The 20,797-nt window shown below is 42.8% G+C and overlaps 1 protein-coding gene across 6 annotated transcripts in view; it reads right to left on the bottom strand.

Annotated features, from left to right (window-relative positions):
• ZNF536 (zinc finger protein 536) overlaps window positions 1-5,212 on the bottom strand; it is a 1,047,679-nt gene extending 1,042,467 nt beyond the window's left edge. For 5 of the 6 annotated variants that reach the window (XM_069216776.1, XM_069216777.1, XM_069216778.1 and 2 more), the window contains exon 1: window positions 4,747-5,189. The gene's annotated coding sequence lies outside the window, so the exon portion shown is untranslated. Of the gene's footprint in view, window positions 1-4,746 lie in introns of all 6 variants that reach the window. The other variant, XM_069216781.1, reaches the window with a different exon arrangement.
• Between the last annotated feature and the right edge of the window lie 15,585 nt (window positions 5,213-20,797).

The following is a 20,797-nucleotide window of genomic DNA, read 5'->3' as shown; positions in this document are numbered from 1 at the left end:
ATCGTTCTGAGCTGCTCACCACCCCCCCACCCCTACTAGTGCCTGTATTTTCACACCTAGGTCTCTGCACCCTCCCACACCCTGAATCACTCTCCTTTCGTGTGTGTGCCCGTGTTGGCTCTCAAGAGCTTGCTACTTTCCATCGTAGGAGACAGTAGAAAACCTTCACTGTGTGTATGGAAGCTTCTCTGCCAGCTACTAGGTCAGAGATGTACTGTGAAGATACCCAGTGCTCAGCTCAACCTGCGCCTCAGCTGAGATGCCGTCACAGTAGACGAGAACCCCGTACGCGTCAGATTATGATGCAGTCCTATGGCGATAGCTGCTACTATTGCCACAACTCACTGGTCTCTGCTGATTTTACCTCTGCTGAGAAGTTGAGGCTGAGACACTGTATCTCAAAGATGTTCCCCAAAAGTTCAATTTTTTTTCGAAAATATAAAACAATTGCATTATATGCAGGGAATTAAGTAAGCTTCGTTTGAAGTAGACAGATCTGTGCTTGAGATGTGTGCCTGTCCCTACAAATGAACTATGTTGCCAAATCTAAATCTCTGACCTTGCTGCACGACTCTGCAGCTCTTGATGGAGTTGCCTACCAATCCTCTGGCAAGTACACTACGTGTTGTCAACCTCGGTAGGACACTCCACAGGGTCCCCTCAAGATTTCACTGCTATTTCCATGACAATATTTAACAACATCTTTCCAACCGAGACTCTGTTGATTTGCTGCAAGAGTTGACGTTTTACTATCAATTCTCATACAAACTATGCATTAAAGAGCTACTTTACCGATTTCATTTCAGTGCTGACACCTGCTATTCAGAGTTTTATCTCAATTCCCCAGACTTCGGCAGATGTCAACCGAAAGAGACTTTCTTCATGCAGATAATTTGCCCAAAGCTGTTCAGGTCATGAATGGATTTAACCCCTCCTGAAAGGAAACTAATAAAGTAGTCATCAGTATCATCTAATGTTGACAACCACAATCGGACTAACATCTGTCAATCTCACATCTCCATGGCGTTGCTGTCCTGTCCTCTCCACCACTGCTTTCATGTGCTTCCAAGCCCTCTTTCCAGTTAATACCGATCTTCATATAAACTCCAAAATACCTTCATCCCATGCCTTCTCTTGTCTTTCTCCACAATTGTGCCCCAACATCCCACCTGCCCATTCTTCAGTTGATTCATCATGCTTCTTTCCGCTTTCTTTTGAGTGTTGCTTTTGGCAAATGTCTCCGCTCCATCCACCTCTCCAGACCTAGCTCTTCCAAACCACCACACACAACTTTTTGCTTTCTGCAGCTCCATTGAATCTAATCCATCATACACACGCTAAACTCACTAAGGGTTAAATGGCCACCAGCGACAAAACTCGTGCCTTCGAATTTGTGACTTCTCTGCTCCTAATCTCGTCTCAGTTTTTCTGCCCCACAGCTGGTTAGGTCTAGAATTAGCTACCAACAGGTCTCATCACAAAGCATCTGTAATTAGTGTATGATCCCCCCTCCCCCCCAGCTCACACCACCCTGCCCTCGTCTCCTCCAAAAGTCTCTACTTGAAACCTTCCAACATCCTGCTCAGTCTCTCATCATAATATCTCTCTGTGCATGTAAACCTAGCAGCCAGCTGACCACCATGCCTTCCCTTCCATACTTGTCATAGCACCGAGGAAGCGACAGAAGGGCAACATCACCAGATTTTGTATTTTTTTTATTTTAAGTGCACTGTATCTTTTCTAGGGCTTCACTGCGGTCTTTAATGAAATGTTTCTCAATGATCAAATGTAAATCAAGCACGATTGTGGCAAAGGAATGCCTGGTCCTGTATAAGTAAAGACTGACGTAAGAGTAAAAATTGTATTTGAGAAATAAACGTAAAAAAATCTTTTACTTCGGTTCGTAACTTTCTGAATAATTGAGCGATTGTTACATTGAATATGTTTGATCTTTTGGAGCTGGAAAAAGCAAAAATTGGTATTTCAATCTGTGTCGTTTAACACTAAAAAGTTGTTTTAGATCAAATCCTTCGCTGGACTCCACGGTGAAAATAACAGAGCTTTCCTTCAGGGCTAGAAGCCTAGTTTAACAAGGACCAGATTTCACCCAATATTGTAGATGTTCGATTAATATGAAATTATGCTATGTATGTTGTAGTAATTAATCATAAGAATGATTACTGTTATTGTTAGTTTGCTTTCGTTATTATAATATCCAATACAGATACTAAGTGTTGTATTGTGCGGTTCTAAGTCTGATTTCTATCTGGCCCATGCATTAAATAATGCTAATTTGACCCCCAAAAAGGTTATTTGCATACTTCTCAGGTACAATTTAGAGTGTGTTCAAGCACACTGGGAGTTGATATGAAAATTCCATCCGCTATCTCGCCCGTCCCTGGTCATTAACCCGCTATTTACAGTCTGTACATATGTGTTTCTGTGACTAAGCGCTATGTGTTATAACTGATGGAAATATGTATGCGGCATTAGAACTCCATGCTGCTTGAGCCAAATATTTCTTCCTTTTTACACACACCCACAATCCGTGCTTCGGGGCAGACAGTGACCGCCTACCACCCAGTGACCACGTCCACGTGAAAGGAGGACGGCGGCTCTCCAAGTTCATCGCTCTCCCAGCGGGACCCTAAACCCGCGCCGTCTGCGGGGGAATCCGCAGCGCTAGGTCCGCTGTCACCCATGGCTTCTCTGGCGAGTAAACAAGGCAATGTGTCAGCTCTAAGTAGCGGGACCGGAGCCTTTGATCTCCGCGCCACTCCGACTGCTGGGGGCACAAGCAGCGCCCCCATGTCCCCGCCGCTCGGGTGGTGTGATAGAGGGACACCCCCTGATGGTACCTTCGGATCTCACGGATGAAAAGAGAGGTTGCCCGCCACGGGGAACTGATAACACCAACTTTACCGCGACCTGGCTGGAGCCAATCAGGTTCTATTAAAACATGATATATGGCTTACTTTGTGCAGGTGCCTGCCGGTGGTAGGCACCGGCACTCATTCTTTGGGGAACGGAACTATTTCCTGAATCAGACTTTGAACCAGAACATGGAATTGAAAAGGGAAGAAAAGGGAGAAAGAAACAGAATGATAGGTAAACAAAGAGAAACCAGACATGAAAAAGAGCCCGCAAGAGTGAGATTAGTAGGCAGGTAGTGTGGGATGATGGAAGAAGCATGAGAGGGAATCGATTTATCGACATACGAAGAATGAATATCTGAGTGGGCCGTGAGATCAAACACAGATTCTTGGAGTAGGTGCACTAGTCCATTGAGCCACCAGAACCCTAAACTAGCTGCGGCGTGCCATTAGCATAGCCACTTTAGAAGGCGTGTTTCCACGAGTAGCTATGAGGTACTCTTGGGAATGCAGGAGTAAGTCACACCTACTAAAATAAACAGCTCAGTGACTCGGGTCCTAAACTACTTGCTTCCACTACTAAGGCATAGAGTGTCAATGGCCACAAAACGACACATGATCTTAAACTCACAATCAGTGGATAATTAAAGCTTTAAAAAGCAGCGGTTAATAGCCATACAGAGGGAAAGGGCAGTGTTGAACATCAGGCCGAGTGAAATGTGAAGGTCTGTTAGAAGAGTGCAGTTGACATAATCGCCTCTCTTTGGCAAAGTTTGTCGATTCGACAAATCTGTTTCCACTCATCGTACGCCACTTGGGTGGTGGTTTGTGTCAGGATGCGTGTGCCATGCTGAACGTGCTGGTGTTAGCTTTCACAGCACATCCGCAAATAAAGCCGAAAATACCGTAGTGATGCCGAAATAAGGAAATAGAAAGCAATAAACCAATTATGAGCTCTCGCAGCCTTAAGTGCTAGAGGCAGCGAGCTTTTCGAGGAGGATAAAAAAAAAGTTAATTTGTAAGGTTGCATTTGTCAGAGAGCAGGACGTCAGTGCTTTCATGATCAGGCGAATCAGTCAGGCGTTTACGTTTAATGGTGGAATTATGAGACATTTGCTCCCTGCTATCAAAGTGACATCATAACTAAAGCATCCGTCCTCGGTCGCCCCTCTAACCCCCCCTGCGAAAAGCCCCCTACCCCTAGCCAGTAACGGCGCAGATGCAGATAAAAAAGGATAATGACATATTTATGTTACACGCCCATATCACAGACGCAAGGCGACCTTAATCCCCTAATCACTCAAATACATTTAAAATAGCTACAGGAATGTTAAATCCGCCGTGAGAACGCGCAAACACCTAAAAACATTCTAGATATTACCGTAATCCACCTTCCACCACTCAAAATTCAAATCAACATGGATGCTTTAAAAAGCGCTACGAAGAGACTAAATGTCACAAGACGGAACTATTTAAAACATTGTAGTACATAAATAAAGATATTTCATATATTATTGGGCCGAAGTGCCTTCGATCTTCACATCAAGGCTCGCAAAACACTGAGAAATGAAAGTGGTGCTGACAAGGACCGGAGCGTGTGTCCATCACACAGTGAACTTCACAGGGTGATCAAACAGGTAGCTCCTGTGTGAAACTCGCCAAAGGAACGCTACAGGTGCCAGCTCGGTGCCTCGCTCAGTGCTGGGCGGCGGAAGAAAGTTGTGCAAGAGAGAAGGCGAGCCCCTGCCTCGAGGGGACATGTGCCACCGGAGAGCCCAACCACAGGCTGCATGTGATGCTCATGATCTCAGCTCTACCTCACGTTCACCGTGTGATGCGGTGGGGCTGTGTGCGAGAGGGAGGGGTGACTTACTTGCGTGGTTGGAGCAGCAGCTGCTGCCTGTTCCTCAGGGGTCCAGTGACGTGCATGTGCTCGGACGAGGTGGCGGAGGTTCAGCACCGGCTGCGGCGGCAGAGTTCAGCAACTTGACTGAAACGGGAGCCCGAGCCTTCCCCGGCTCCCCTGCGGCAGAGTGCGCTGACTCCGGGTCGGCGGAGGGTCCGCGGGTCCGGACGGAGAGATGTCAGCAGAGGCGTGGGATCCGCGGGAGTTCACTCCGTCACGCGTTGCTCGGAAGCCCCGCGCCCCCGTTAGCAAGCCAGAGGTCGATGTCCACGCCGAGCCCAGCCCAAGGCACACTGCGCGCCTCTGTGCCCCGAGGGGGCTGCAACCTTCATCCTGACAGTCACTTTAGTCTCTTGTCTTTCGTACAATAGTGCTGGGCTAGTCGTGCCGCCTGTCTGCGGGATGAGAGTAGCACATGCAGCCCCTGCAGGATTGATTGTAAACTGCACGGAGAGCGTGGAAAGGAGGGGATGAATGGAGGGAGGGGACGGGGGCACCTCGTGCCGGAGAACGGAGTCGCACACAGGACGTACCTGTCACTTTTTTCCCTGTGTTCTCAACTTCATCTCTCACCGCATGGTTTTTCCTACTCTCCTTTCTCCACTTTTCACCTGTATCCGTTTCGACCATCTTCCACTCACCTCCGAAAATTGCCTTTCTTAATCTTTATTTTACATTGCCCAAAGTCCTCATGTTTTCGCGGTTCCTTCTCCCTATTTATCTTTCTTAATGTATGTTTGCCTATATTATTTCCTCACATTATCACCCTATTCCACGAAGTTCTTCTTAAACAGTTTTTCTTTCATTCATTCTTTACATCTACGTGCAGGGGAAGCGTAAGTATGAGTGGGTGGATGAATCACGTGCAGGGCCACTAGTATTATGCCACAGTTGAGGACCAAATTATGCTACAGGGCGGACTAAATTATGAAACAAGAAAAGACAAATTATGCAGGGTAAAGCTGCACATTTTGTGATAATATTGCTTCATTATTTCGTGTTTTTTTTTACACATGGGAACACTGTCTGGACAAAGATTTTACCTCATTAGTACAAGTTTAACAACCAAATACAGAAAAAAACAATTACAAAAATAAACTGTCAACCTCTACAAAAGGCCCGCAAAAGTGCGGGAATGCATGTTCCCACATTTTTAGTAACTTTTCATCTGAATGAGCCAGATTTTATTGTTAAAATCTGTAGATTAGGTAGGAGACGAGTGGCGAATATGGCATAGTTAGACAGATAACACAAGGGCCTCAGAGTTGCACTATTCCAGTGGCCTTGATCGCAAGTGCAGGCCTGGAGAGTTTACTCTTTCTAGTTTCACCTGCTTGAGGCTATGACAAGAGTATGTTTTGTTTTCTTTTTTTAATTTGATGACTGTCTTTAAGATCCAAGAAAACACGACACAATATACAGCTTAGTGGTTTTACTAAAACTGGGGCTTTGCATCTCTGGATAATTACGAATATCTGCCTTGTCACCAGTCTTTGAGTAACTATTACAATCTATAAAAAAATAAAAACGAATAAGCACTGAATTAACTTCTAATCGCTACCTCCAGATTAGTATGCTACTCGCCATAAAACCCTTCAAAGCCTTGTAAGGGGTACTAAGTGTTATGTAATTACAATACTATACAAGCATATAAATATGTCATTTAACTATCTATAGCCCATTTAGTTTTTCCTCTGACCCCCAAGTGCCCAGATGCAATTGTCTGCTGTCCTAATCGTCTATCAGTATGCAAAGGTAGTTGTGTGGGATCACTGACAGAATACCAGTAGCAAAAATATCATGTGGACAGAATACTGTGTCAAAAGTTTTGAAGACCAACATATTGAGAAAGTAAGTGCAGATATGTAAGTAGAAATTTACTATTCTTAACTCCACATCTACGTACCTTGATGATATATATATCGTCAAGGTACATATATGTGGAATTATATATAGTACAACTTTGCTTACCATTGGATTTATCTTCACAATACCTTTGTCCTCAATATACTTGACACAATATTTAGTTCACAAAATATTGTTTCCCAATATTCTATCTAAACACCAGTTGTGTGTCCACATTTGCTGTAATTTACCTTGGCCCAATCTAGCTGTCTTTTAATCTGTATTTACCTAGATTGATACAAATTGCTTGTGGTCCAACTATGCACCTCTACCTCTTTTATGTATCTATACATCAATTATTATCCATTTGGCTATCCATTATGCACTCAGACTGTGTGTTACTTAAATGCGCATTCAGATACTGAATTACAAATAAGGATATAGGGATGCAGAGAACACAAGAGAGTAGCCATTTGGAAACAGTAATTCTTCGTGGCATGCTCTTCCTCAAAATGATGTTTGCCTTGTCACTGCTCCTCCTCTTAGAGTGGCCACTCCCCGCTGCTTGGCTGTGTGCTTGGTACCTGCCAACTTGCTGTGTGGGGTTTTCCTTCCCTTCTGGTCTGTCACCTCCAGGCTAGTCTGTCCCTGTTATGCCACTTCCAGGATAGTCTGCTCCTGGTCTGTCATCTCCGGGTTAGTCTGTCTCTCCTCTGACACCTGGGTGCTGGTCTGGCCTTGCTGTGCCACCTTGAGGTTAGCCTAACTTTGCTCTGTCACCTGGCTGCTGGTATTTCTATTCTCAGTCCCCACAATGTGGTATTCCCTTGACCTGCAATCTACATCAAGGCCCCATTACTGCTGCTCATGGTGTGTGGATGCCCTCTCCTCTTTGGTGTTGAACGTCTCTTTCCATTACAGTGTGGATTCTTAGAGCTCTGCTACTTGCAGTGCAGTGTATTATTGCTCCAGCAAGGTCGCCTTTCACCCATCTGTGTTGTGGCTTATCCCATGGCAATCTGATCTGTTAGTCATATGTCAAAAGACATGGGGTTCCTGCTGTTTCTGTTATGGAAGTGTTGGAGGTCTGGACTCCACGCAGCATGAACTATACATTCTCCCGTATCTCCCTCCTTGGAATGTGACCTTCCCCATTTCCTAGATTGTGGCCCACCAACAATACTACCATATACCAGCTCTCAGTATTTCAACTGGAAGCAATCTCATCCATGCTTCCTATAGCTACATTCCGCTCCCGGAATTTGGAGTCACTTGTGTAACCCATTGTTCCTGTCTCTGTACTTCCAGGATGGTGAAATTTGTTCTGCTACCAAAGAAACATGTCTCTGTTCCCCTTACCCTGAAGTCTGTCTCTGGTTTTACCCTGGAGCGCAGCTGTTCTGTGCCCATGACTCCACTCAGAGATAAGTCAGTGCACGCTGTACTTGCATCATCTGAGATGGTGCCTCTTCTCATCTCTGAGGGTCACGTGTGTGCCATTATTTCTCTATGTGACAAACCTTCATCACTGGTCTTGTGGCATGCAGCTGTTTGGTGCCGTTTTAGATGGGGGACGTATTAATGCAGAAGCTTTTTTTTATTTTTAGTATGCAATTATTTGTTTACAGCACTCAATAGAGTTAAATTGTGAGTATTGGAAAGCAATAGCCGTCATAAAAAACGTATGCTGGGCAATACTCTACCTGTGGAACTTTCATATGTTTGCATTATTTGTTATGATCTACGAGACATGCCTCCCAAACTGCTTATGTCTTAAAATATTTTCCACAACTTATACACCGACATAAAACTTACTGCCTTCATTTCTGCAATGGCAATGCATACCGGGTGTTACTTAGTCTGTGTTGCATACATGTTTTTTGCAGTGACACACACGATTGGCACTGATTCATCTACAAGATATATATGTTTACAGCTGTTCCTGGATTGGAACATAAACGTTCTCTCTTTTTCGAGTGAAGTGTATAATTTTTCAGAATTATGTTTTCTTTAATGTAAATATGCATCTTGGCTCTGTGTCTGCCACCGTCATTTACTGATAGTTATAATGTTTCCTATTATGTGCCTTGAGAAAACTCTTGGGCATATTACAAGCCAGAGCGAAACATGTGTCGGCTGTCAAATTGTTCCTCTACGTATTAATATATGCATGCAGTCACCAATTACTCCTTTAGCAACGTTTTTTGTGTAAATACCATCTTAGTAGTATCCTCGAGAGGAGTGATGAGTCTTAAATAACAGTATAGGTACAATACATTTGTTATTGTCAATTGCATAGCACACAGTCTGCCATTGATATAGCACAGCAGCACATCTGGTGTCCCTGGGATGGTTTCCCAAAGAGCTCCAAGGTTTCCACTTCAGCCAGAAGTCTGATTCGGTTTGTGGACATATGCAGGTGATAGGTGATAGAGTGATGTCAGCTTTTCTGAGTTGCTGGGTTTCAGGGATGAGGCCAGAGGGCTGCACCAGGTCACTTGCATGTCGTAGTAGCCAGTTAGTTTGGTACACATATTAAGAAACACAAGGCACAATTAGTGCTGAGCTCCAAAGCCCTAATTGTGCAGAAAGAATGCAATGTAGATGCATGCACCCCCTGCAGTTCAGAGAGGCCAGCATCCTTGAGGCAACTCCTATTCGGACTCGGCTCTATGTATATCAAGCCTTATCCCAGAGACCTCAGCATAATTTGCAGGGAAGTTTGCCATTTTCCGTTATGACACTGTTTTAACACACGAGACCATCACTCTGTTTACTATATCAGGGCTTGCTTTAAATTATTGCTCCTGGAGCACGCTGTGGGAATTTCAAACATCGGCCTGAACTGCATGTGTGCAAAGATCACGCTGAGACAGAGATGAGTTCTTATGGGCCACGCAAATAATAATGCTAACCTCTTATGAGTCTGTCGAGAGAGGACAATGAAAAGGTACCCTGTTGGAAGTTCTTTAATTAAAAAGTTAATTGTCAGTTCTCAAATAGTGCTCACGAACTTGTTATGTGATGCATAATTAGGAGAGATATTAGGTATACACATAATACATGAGAGCTTGCAATCCCTGAATAAAATTCTGTCTCTAATTTCCTTACTGCACGTGAATTGTGACGTCTCTAGTTGCCTGAAAAATGAAATGAGGTAGCTTTTCAACTGTAATAAGTTATTACACTTTGAATTTTGAGTGATTTCCCTCGGAGTCATGAGCCACGGTGAAAGGTAAGCTATAGAGCATAAGTGCAGCTAAAAATTAAGCAACACAATGCAAACTGGCTTTTCGTTTTTCTGGCTTGTTGTACTAAAACAAACAGTGAGGAGCAGAGAGGACATATTAATGGCAATATATATTTTTTGCACATTGAAGGTCATCACAGGAAAAACAGAATCTTTCTGCTTTTTTCTACACATTCTGAGCTTCAGCACTTATTTCCATCGGCCTTTTATGACACTGATTCTAATATATTTATGCAACAAATTACTGACTGATTTTGATGTTTTTAATTTCACATTGGTTTGGAGCATTTGTTCATGCACTTCTGCACTTTACCTGCACTCCTCATTTTTTTTTTTTTTGGCCATTAGACTGCCGCCATTTTGGGCAGGTCGACAGTCTAGACTTTCTGGGCCTCAAACACTGGCATTTGAACAGCAGCAGGGTGTGGACATGCAGCGGATGCATGCAGGGGACAAACTGCCAGCGTGCTAAAGGCACCTCAAATGCAGGCCACTCTTTGCCTGTCCATGCATGAACGACTCCAGACTCCAGGACCCCTGCCCGCTTTTTAGTCTTAGTTTTCTCTGACCATGCCTTTGTAATGAGGGCTAAGAAGGCCTTGGAGACATACTTCTCCATTCAACTAAAACAGATTAATAGGAGATGCACAAACTTCACATCCTGCTGCACTCAACTTTTCATGCCTGTGGAGAGACCTGCAACTTTGAAATCGTACAGGTTTTCCTTCACAGCTACAGAGAACTTACTGCTGGTTAGTAAGACAAGGAGCCTAATTTACCTGAATCCTAGGCCCTCTATAATACCCCGTGAAGGCTCTAAAGAAACATGGCAGCACTACTGCCCCTCCTCAAAATAGCAAGCCTGCAAAGACTGATGGCTTTTTTTGTAGTATTAGATCCATGACAGAGCATTCCATCATTCCTTCGAAATATGTTAATATCCTCCTACTGTCCAAAACTATGCGTTTTTACCGAAACGTGGCTTTGCAGCTCAGTGCTCCCATGCAACAACAAGCTATTCCCTACCATTACTCGCTTGTAAAATTAGATAGGGAAGAGCATCTGGAGGGGGTGTTGCAATTGCCTTACACAACTCCTCAGAAGTCAAATTAATTGATGCCCTACTTTCAGCCTGAATGGCGATGTGTATCTTCAAGATCAGCATTTCTAACAATGAGACCTGGAGAGGGGCTTTGATTTAAAACCCACTGGGGCCTAGGAAACATTTCTCCCGGACACCAATTGACCTTGTGGCCCCCATACTATAGTCAGTGACAAATTTATACTGCTGGGCGACTTTAACTACCACAGTGAAGATGCCAAGAACCAAGGTGCATCACAATTTCTAGCTGATATGGAGAAAATCGAGCTAACTCAAATAGTGACAGGTCCCACGCACAGGGCTGGACATACCCTCAATCTTATTTTTACTAACATAGAGGACATCACCTCCAACCCCCCTTGCCAATTACCCGGTCAGACGAATATCTGATCAAGTTTTCCATTCCATGTAGGGCTGCCCCTAGACGTTGGATAATAAGCCCCAGTGTTCCTGGAGGCTGGTTTCCATGCCACATTTTTGGAGGTGTTTGAGGCCCTTAGTCTGTCTCTTGACTTGGATGTCGACTCTGCACTCGCCGCCTACAATGTGTCATTAACTAACACTTTTGATCTTATTGCATCTTTTATCATCCTCCATCATACCTACTCTAGGCTTCAAACTCCCTGGTTCTCAGATGTGTTATACCAATAAAAATCCAAGTGCAAATGACTGGAGTGCAGATGTCGCTAAATACCCTATGGACAAATCCATATACCAGGCTGTACTAAGGATCTACCACAATAACATCAAAGTAGCATGGAAAGCGCAAATATCTACGACCATTACTCAGGTAGACAACTCTATCAGGGAGTAATATAAAGCATTAAATAGTTTTCTGAAACCCCATTCCTCTGTGACCACTATTCCAGCTTCTTGAAGAATCTGTGATTCCCATGCAGATTTCTTCAAAGAGAAAGTCGATTCCATTGATATGAGTTTCCCGGGCCGTTCAACTAGCTTTCAGTTGAAATTCGATTTGACTTCTCTGCATCCTAAGGACACTGCAAGCCTGGGGGACTTCGAACTCTGCTCTTCTGAACAGGTCCTGTGGTGGCTAACTCATACCAAATCAGGCTCCCCCTGCGATCCCTGTCATCCACAAGATCATGTCCAGCTTAGGACACCATTTGCCACCTTTCATCACGACGTTGTTCAATCTTTCTATCGGCTCTGCAAAACTACAGTTGGAATAGAATCATGCACAAGTTGCTCCACTCTTAAAAAAGCCATCCTCAAATCATGAAGTCCTTGCAAATTATAGGCCAATCTCGTTGTTACCCCTGCTGGTAAAAACCCTAGAAAGCTTCATAAATAGTCAATTTATAGCTTTTTTGGAAATCCATAGGATCTTGGACTCATCTATGTCAGGTTTCCGTGCCTATCATAGCATGGATACAGCCCTGTTGGCAGTAACAGATAACATCCACAATTCACTTGATGCCGGATACCCAGCTGGTGTTATTGGACTTATCTGGGGCATTTGATACAGTCTCTCACTCTACTCTTATCCACAGACTGCATGCCGCAGGTATCCATGGAAGAGCGCTGCTTTGGCTGAGGTACTTCCTTGACAACCATACCCAGAATGTGTGTCTGGGACCTTTTAGATCAAGGACAATGCACATCAATAATGTGGTCTCTCAAGGCTAATGTCTGAGCCTGACAATTTTCAATATCTACGGGGCATCTCTGGCTCAGATCGTAAAAACCTGTGGTGAGGAGATCGTGTCATATGCTTATCACCTTCAGCCCAGCCAAAGTAAAATTCCAAATTGCTTACTGCATTACAGAAATTGCTAACTGGATATCAATAAACTGCCTGCATCTTAACAGTGCAAAATCTGAAACCATACTATTTAGTAGGGCCCAAGAACTTTGGTCAGCAGTTTGGTGGCCTCCTGAACTTGGACCAGCCCCGTTGCCTAAGCAAGTGGTGAAAAACCTTGGAGTAAAAGTTGACCATACACTGTCTATGAGAGACCAAGTTAACTCCACTTCTGGTATGTTCTTTACTACCATGAGGCTCTGCAAGATAGTCTTCCCTTACTGCCTTCTACCTCTAGGAAAAGTCTTGTTCAAGCTCTCATAGTCAGCCATCTGGATTGTAGGATGCTTTACTGGTGGTTGCTAATGTCTCTCTTCTGGCAAAGCTGCAAGTGGTGCAGAATTCTGCCGCCCAGCTCATCTGTAATCTTCCTCAGTGGACTCCTTCAGCACCTGCTCTGGAAAAACTACACTGGATGCCCATTAGAAAATGTACTGTCTTCAAGCTCTGTTACCTGACACACAAGGCCTTTTACATGACTCAACTGCCCCTTCTGCAAATCAGGATCAGATATTATCAGCCTTCCAGGTAGCTAAGGCCATCAAATAAGGCCCTTCTCCAGACCCTGCACATTCATACGATCAGACATGGTGACAGGTCGTTCTCCGACCTACCCCCATTCCACTTGAATAAACTCCCTCCACACATCCACTCCTGTTCTGTTTTTTGAGTCTTTAAGAAGATGCTGAAATCCTGGTTGTTCTGACTGTGCCTGCCCTTGCCTTACATCGCAAGTGCAAAGATACTGCTGTGGAAGTGACTATGCACTATAGCAAGTGCCAAAATACACTAAAATAAAATAGTTGTTAAAAATCAGTGTAGGAGCACACACTGCTTCATAAAATCTTGCTGCAGGATCTACCGAATGCCGGGCCAGCTGAACACTGAGGCTGCCTAGTTTTAATTCAACCTTACACTTATTTACTCCACCACTTCCTATTTGTTACACTTGTGCAGATTCTTTTTCATGCTGCTTTCTTTCTTTGTCACTGTTTTCCTAACTTTCTCTTCCTCCTTCTTTTTTAACTTTTCGGCCTGTTTCTGGGTCAATGTCCATTGATGAAAAATAACTCCACGTCCCCCAAAAAATGGAGGCTGGTGCCCTCCACCTGAAATCACACCTACAAATATGCACTAAACATTTCCAAAAGGTATTGTATACCCCATGTGAACAACATAAACAACATTGTCCTTTGACCCGTGCATCCATGTATACAATACCCCCACTAATCTATAACAGAACCCTAGCCAGCCACTATCCAACATAGTCAATTGCTAAATAATACAATACACTATCATACCTCATCAGGCAACATCCGCTAGGATTCATCTCCAGAAAATGTGAAACAAACGTAAATACAATGTCTACAGACTACTCTAACTCAGGTAAATGAGTACCCCAGAAGCATAAGTGGCATTCCGATTATGAAAGCATTTTAGGGTCTTGCAAATTATAGTAAAGGTGAGAAATGGGGTCTATAGTTTGCAGTAGTTTGCATCCTGACTAAGTAAGGACCATCACTTTAGTCACGGTAAGGGAGTCACACAGCTAAGATAACCCCTTCTCACCCCCTTGGTAGCTTGGCTCAAGCTGTTAGGCTTATCTAGCAGGAAATGTGTAAAGTATTTTTACACACACAGTAATACAGTGAAAACACGACAAAAGTATTCCACACCAGTTTAGAAAAATAGCCAATAGTTATCAGAGTAAAGCAAGACCAAAACAACAAAAACCCAACATACACAAGTAAAGATATGAATTTTCAAAGATTAAATCTTAGTATATCTCTTAGAAACACAGTAGCTCCAACTGGGGCTATCATGGCGTCTTGACGGAGTTGCTACCAACAGACTTGTGCCACTCGCAAGGGAGTGTAGGCAGGTCACGGAGTCACATGGACCAAGGATACAGTACCATGGAAAAAGATGAGGAAACAAGGACATTTCTTACGGTTGCAGGGGAGATGATGCGGTGTCGGTGGCGAGGCATCGGATCCTTATGACAAGGGGTAGGAATTGAGAATTCTATGTGGTTTTATGATCGGAAAAATCAGACCTACATGATAATTTCCCATTTCAGGGGGTTTAACTTGTAAAGGGACCGTAGTGAGGTGGAGTTACCATGCAGTAACAATAAATTTGTATGCAAATTTACTATTACCTGACTACTGTCCAATACATAACAAGGAGCAAACTGGAGTTTTTGCATATATTAATGGACAATATTTGTCATTACCACCACAAATCTTATTCTGTAGCCAATGTGCTGGTCTCCATATTACCATCTTCCTTTATCAGTCGCATTTCAATCTACATCAAGTTCATGCTCCATTTACTCTTTTACTGATCCGTTTGCAACCCAACAAGATCAGCAAAGCAGCCTTGCAAGGGCCATCTTTGACTAGTACAATTATAAACATTTGACTCCCTACTAGGAGTGTAGGAAACCACAAAGTCAGAGGACTGGCAATGCAGTCCATTTTTCTAAAACTAAGAAAGCCTCACAAAAAACACACCCACAAAGTTAAAGAGGGAAAGTGAAGCAGCATCAGTGATTCTTTGCAGCAGTGGCGAAATGCTTTCACAGCCTGAGTTATTTAGGTCAACAGGGGGAGGGAGGAGGAATAATGTGGGTCCATATTCACCCCTGATTCCCTTCTCTGAACATTACACCCTGAGTAAATAAAGGTTTCCTCTAAGTCAGATGTGCCTACTGCCTTCATTGTTGCTCACCCTGCATTTACCACCCTGCCCAATCCCACCGATGGGCACCCTGCATTGCCAAGGACATACTTGAACAAGAAATAATTATAGAGAGGTAAGGCTGTACTTTTTTCAATGGCTAACATCATCAGATGAAGGTGTAAGAATTTCAAATGTCCCAAAGGCCAATAATTTTAATGTAATTTATTTTTAAATTAATTAGTCTTATTAATTTCTGAGTTCTGATAGGTAATTTATAAAATGATATTTTAGAATTGTGTTAATATTTTTTGTGAATGTGATATTTTCTATAATTATAAAATGTAATTTTGTTATTTATAGAATGAGGTTTTGGGTTTTAAAGAGGTGTGGGTGGGTTAATGTTTGTTTTAATTCAGCAGTTTTATTTTTATTTTTGTATTGCTGATTGTAATTTATTTTATGTTATCATTTTTAATTTTTTTTTATTTATGTTATTTATTTTTCAGGTCATTTGGTTTTAGAAGGCTTTTTGTGGTTTTGTTTAAATTTTATTTAAATAAATATGATTTTTTTTAAACAGATTTATGATTAGTTTTTATTTAGAGTGTGTTTTTATCTATTTGGGTTGTTTGTTATTTTGGGGTGGGTATTTTAATAAGTTGTTTTAATTTATATTTTATTTTTATTTTGGCCATTTGAGTTGCTTATTTTTATAATGTTATGTATTGTTTTAGTTGTTGGGTGTATAGTGGTTGTTTGGGTAGTGTATTAAAGTGCATCATTAAAAAATTAAAAAATGTAAATATGTCTGTTATCGTTTTTTCAGGTTTCATAGGGGTTGATTTATGGGTGTTGCACTGCTTTAATAATTGGGGCCTGATTACGACCTTAGAAGATGGGATACTCCATCACAAACGTGACAGATATCCCACCTGCCGTTTTACAAGTTCCATGGGCTATAATGGAACTTGTAATACAGCGGATGGGACATCTGTTGCGTTTGTGATGGAGTATGCCATCAGCCAAAGTCGTAATCAGGCCCTTCGTTTTTACAGTGCAGGGATCTGTGTTGCACCAGGTTAGTAATTCATTTTTAGGGATCAGATGTGTTTTGCAACGGCTTACTAATATGTTTTTGGGGGCAGAGATGGGTATTGCACGAGGTTAGTGATTTGTTTTTAGGGCACAAAGATGGGTATTGCACCAGATTACTAATTAGTTTTTATGGTACCTGGACGGGTATTACCCTGGATTGCTAATTCTTTTTCAGGGGGTGGGAATGAGTGTTGCACCAGGTTACTAATTAATTTTTAGGGACCATGGCTGCTTGTTTGCTAAGCTACTCATTGTTTTTTTTTAGGTGTCAGGGTGGGTATTGCACCAGTTTACTAACATGATTTTTTTAGGCTTATGAATGGGTGTTGCACTGGGTTACTATTTAGTTTTTAGGGCTTTGCAGTGGTTATTGCTCCAGCGTCCTAATTCGTTTTTAGGGGAAAGGGATGAGTGTTGCGCTAGGTTAATGATTAGGTTTTAGGGCACAGGGATTGGTGTTTTAATAATTTGTTTTTAGAGGAAGAGATGTGTATAGCATAGGAGTACTAATGAGTTTTCTTGGCTCAGAGATGGGTAGATAGTGGGGTAGCAAGGAGTTTTTAGGACTCCGAAATGGGCATTATTTTAAGGTTTAGGGGTGCATAATGTTTTCTCTATCAGTGCTAATCCCCCTTACAATGATGTTTTCCCACCAAACCTATGTTAATTTTATGAGAGATGTCTTTTTAGTTTTTTAAATAATCTCTGTATATTTTAAATAAATAAATTTATATTGCTAAGATTTAAATAAAAGTGTAACATTTGATGTTTTTACATATAGATGTTTTAAAATGATTTACCATTTTCAATGTAATTTATTTGTGTTCATTTATCTACATTCTGTTAATGTAAATATAGTTTCTATGGAATAATTAGATTATAATTTATTTTAATAATATTCTTTTATCAAAATATTTAATTGAATACATTTAATATTTTAAAAAGATATATTTTTGAAGTCTATACTTTGTTTTTCAATTTTTCGGTTATTTTTAATGTTATTTTTTATCTTGTTATCAATATTTTGGGTTTAGATATTTTTAAACTTTAGATATGTTTTAGAATTATATCCTGGATTGGGTATTTTTGGTAATTTAAGAATAAGTACAGGGCTGTTTACATTGTAAGTGTCGAGGTTGTAGGTTCAATATTTGTATATATCGATATTCTTGATATCTATGTTTAGCAGTACATTCTAAATCTTTACTTACCTATATTCACTTTCCCCCTCAATATTTTGGTTTTCAATATTTTACTAATGATTTTGTGGCCACTTTATGCACAATATTCCAGGCTACAAACTATCACAGGAGTTCCTGATTAATGCCAAATGGAGATTTGTATGTCCAAATATCATGCAGAAAGATATTGTGCTGCAAAAATATTTCAGACAAAATATTGACTACCACATCGACTTCGACGATCGACGTTGTACAATACTCCGAGGACGTTTCCGCTTCCGGAGCAGAGCCGCCGTGTGCTGCTCTGTACAGAGCCACGACCGGTGCCCCACTAGTGTTTTCCATGCCATCTTTGCTAGCGTTGGCCCAGCGCATTAACCAACCTGTGTAGCCGCGCTGGTGGGAGAGCAACCAGCAGTACGGCTCCTGCCATCCGGGTCTCGGAGCCACCATTCCAGCAGACACCAGGAGCAGTGCACTGTGCACCCAGAGTGGTGCAAGCACGCAGCCATAGCAACCTGCTGCTGAAAGCGTGTGGTGGCCCAGTCAGGACTGGGTACGGCTAGTGGATTATCCAGTGAGACCCGCTTGTGACCACTATGAAGATCCACTCTGGAGATCCAGGACGCCAAGCCTCCACTTACTTCCTGTTTTTGCCTTTGCACCTGACTCCGCCTGTCTGTTCTTCTCTGCTCCCACTTAAAGCAATGAGTGTGTGATGCCGTCAACAAGGCAAGGTGGCAGCTAAAGTGAGGAGTGGTGTTGGCTTTTCAAATAAATAAAGAAATAACTATAAATAAATACCAAAAGGAAAATATCAAAACAAGAAATAAAGCAAAGGAGCACAAGGGAGGAAACATAAGAATATCTGAACAGAGACGTGAAGAGGTTTAGGTCTTTTCACACACGCCCTTACCCTCTCCCCCTACTCACCACCACCTGCCAACTTAGCTGTCAGCCCTCAGCCTATACAACAGTACTTCCACGCTGTGAGCCCCAAGAAGGCCATGCAAAATGCTAGAGCTAAATGTCCACTGTCCACAAGTGGAGATGTTTTGGCACAAGATTGCTAAGTGACAGTGCTATCATGCAGAGTCTGGAAATTGACAGCGGTAATTTGGTGCCCCGCATAACAGGGTCGTTGCTGGACCTAGAAGCTGCCCACAATTTCAACAGCTTGGCACCCAATTCTGCTGCCTTTTCTGTCTTTCCTGTGCCCTTGTCAATCTCAGGTTGTCTGCTGTCCCCTGTGATTAAAGTAAGAAAAGCCGTACACAGCAGAGGAGCATACAGGGCATTCAGGGCACCAAGTTCCAGGACCTGCGCTGGAGCTCACATAATCCAACTCACAAACATTGGCCACCAGGAGCTCAGTGATGCAGGAACAACAGGAGGAGATAAAAGGCAGTGGACTAAACCAGAGCAGCAGTCAGTCCCCCCGATCCCCATCCCATTAAGGAGTTCCATACTAAGAACTAGCGAAGGAACTCATGTTGTGCCCCAGGATTCGAGTCAGCCCGAGAATCTGGGCAGCGTAGAGGCAGATTGGCGCACTATTACAACCGCTACTACAATGAACACTGACAAATCAGACATTCAGATATCGCTCTTTCAGATGATGACTTCATACAGAATGGCAATCAATGGAAAACTGGAGAAGCTGAATTCCCTGATCACTAGAGCGCAGTCCATTGCAGCAGCAACCACACAGCACTGCAGTCACAGTCCGGTTGAGGAAAAATTAGCAGAACTACCTAATGTCATGAAAGACATTATTACTGAATTAAAAAACACAGCTTCGGTGCACAGTAAACTAGACGTATATGACCCGGTTGGACAGCCTCTCCAGGCTGCTATTGACAAAGTTGTTCCACAGTCACCAAGAAGCCCAGATTTCTTACATGTAGAAGCCCAGATTCATCACACGTAGAAGCTCATCCCGAAAATACCCAGTTACTGAACCCCAAAGACAACGCGGCACAAAAGGCCTTTAAAGTCCAGCAAAATTCAAAGGCGCCATCGAGACTTAGTGAGTCGGCAAATTTGGAATTGCCACCGTTTGAACTGGTCCTCTCAAGGAAAAATAAAAAGAGAGTGAAAAAACGTAATAAGACCAACACAAGGGTGTTAGAAGCCAATCAATCAAAAAACTCTGAAAGCTGGCAACTAAACTCCTTATTTAATTATGCACAAGCCACTAGGACTGACACAATCCAGATGGATCAAAGGAGGGCCTATTCAATAATAGGCACAGAGAACAAAGCACAAAGGACCCTGGTCATTCAGATCACGGAAGAACAAACTCCACGGAGGTGTAAGCTGCAAATGGCAGGGAGCTCGCAGGGCACCACCACCAATGCTAGAGACATGCTAATGTCCACCACTGCAGGTATAAAGGAACACTTGATCGATAAGCTATCCACAGGGATCTTGATAGACCACTCCACAGACACTCAGCCGAGTGAAGAGCACCCAGTGAGGGCACAAAAAGCTCAATCCCCACAGCCATGGATGGCACAGTCAGGCAGACTAATGGCCCATTAGCGCTTCAATCCTTAGGTAGCCATCAAACTGAGCATGCTCCCCGCAAACATGGCATAAGGACTCAAACACTACCTTTAGCTAGTACATCTCAAAGTGACACAATTCAGGGCACGCTCCACAACACCAAACTCTTGATTAAACATGCGCGCTGAGCAAATGGATTATCATCTTTGCCCTCACCAGGAGGCTTACCAGGAAACCCAGTATTGTGACACTCAATTCTGTAATACTCAGCCAAACGCCGAAGAAGCAGCTTATCCTTTTTCTGTTCCTTTTGTGGGCATTGAGTGCTCAGCAACCACTTCCCCTGGAGAAATTAGTTGTATAACATTTGGCTGTTCTCCTCTCCCACATTACAGAATGAGTTTTTCTGCCCACATTCTTTATTTGTAAATAAGTTCTTGGCAGACAAGCCTGTATGATAATGCTGATCAGTTATACGTGGCACAGTAAATAGAGAATTGTTATTTCATAGATGTACTCTATTATCA

Source organism: Pleurodeles waltl, chromosome 12 (genome assembly GCF_031143425.1).
Source record: "Pleurodeles waltl isolate 20211129_DDA chromosome 12, aPleWal1.hap1.20221129, whole genome shotgun sequence".
NCBI lineage: Eukaryota > Metazoa > Chordata > Amphibia > Caudata > Salamandridae > Pleurodeles > Pleurodeles waltl.
This window is presented reverse-complemented; position numbering and strand designations above follow the sequence as displayed.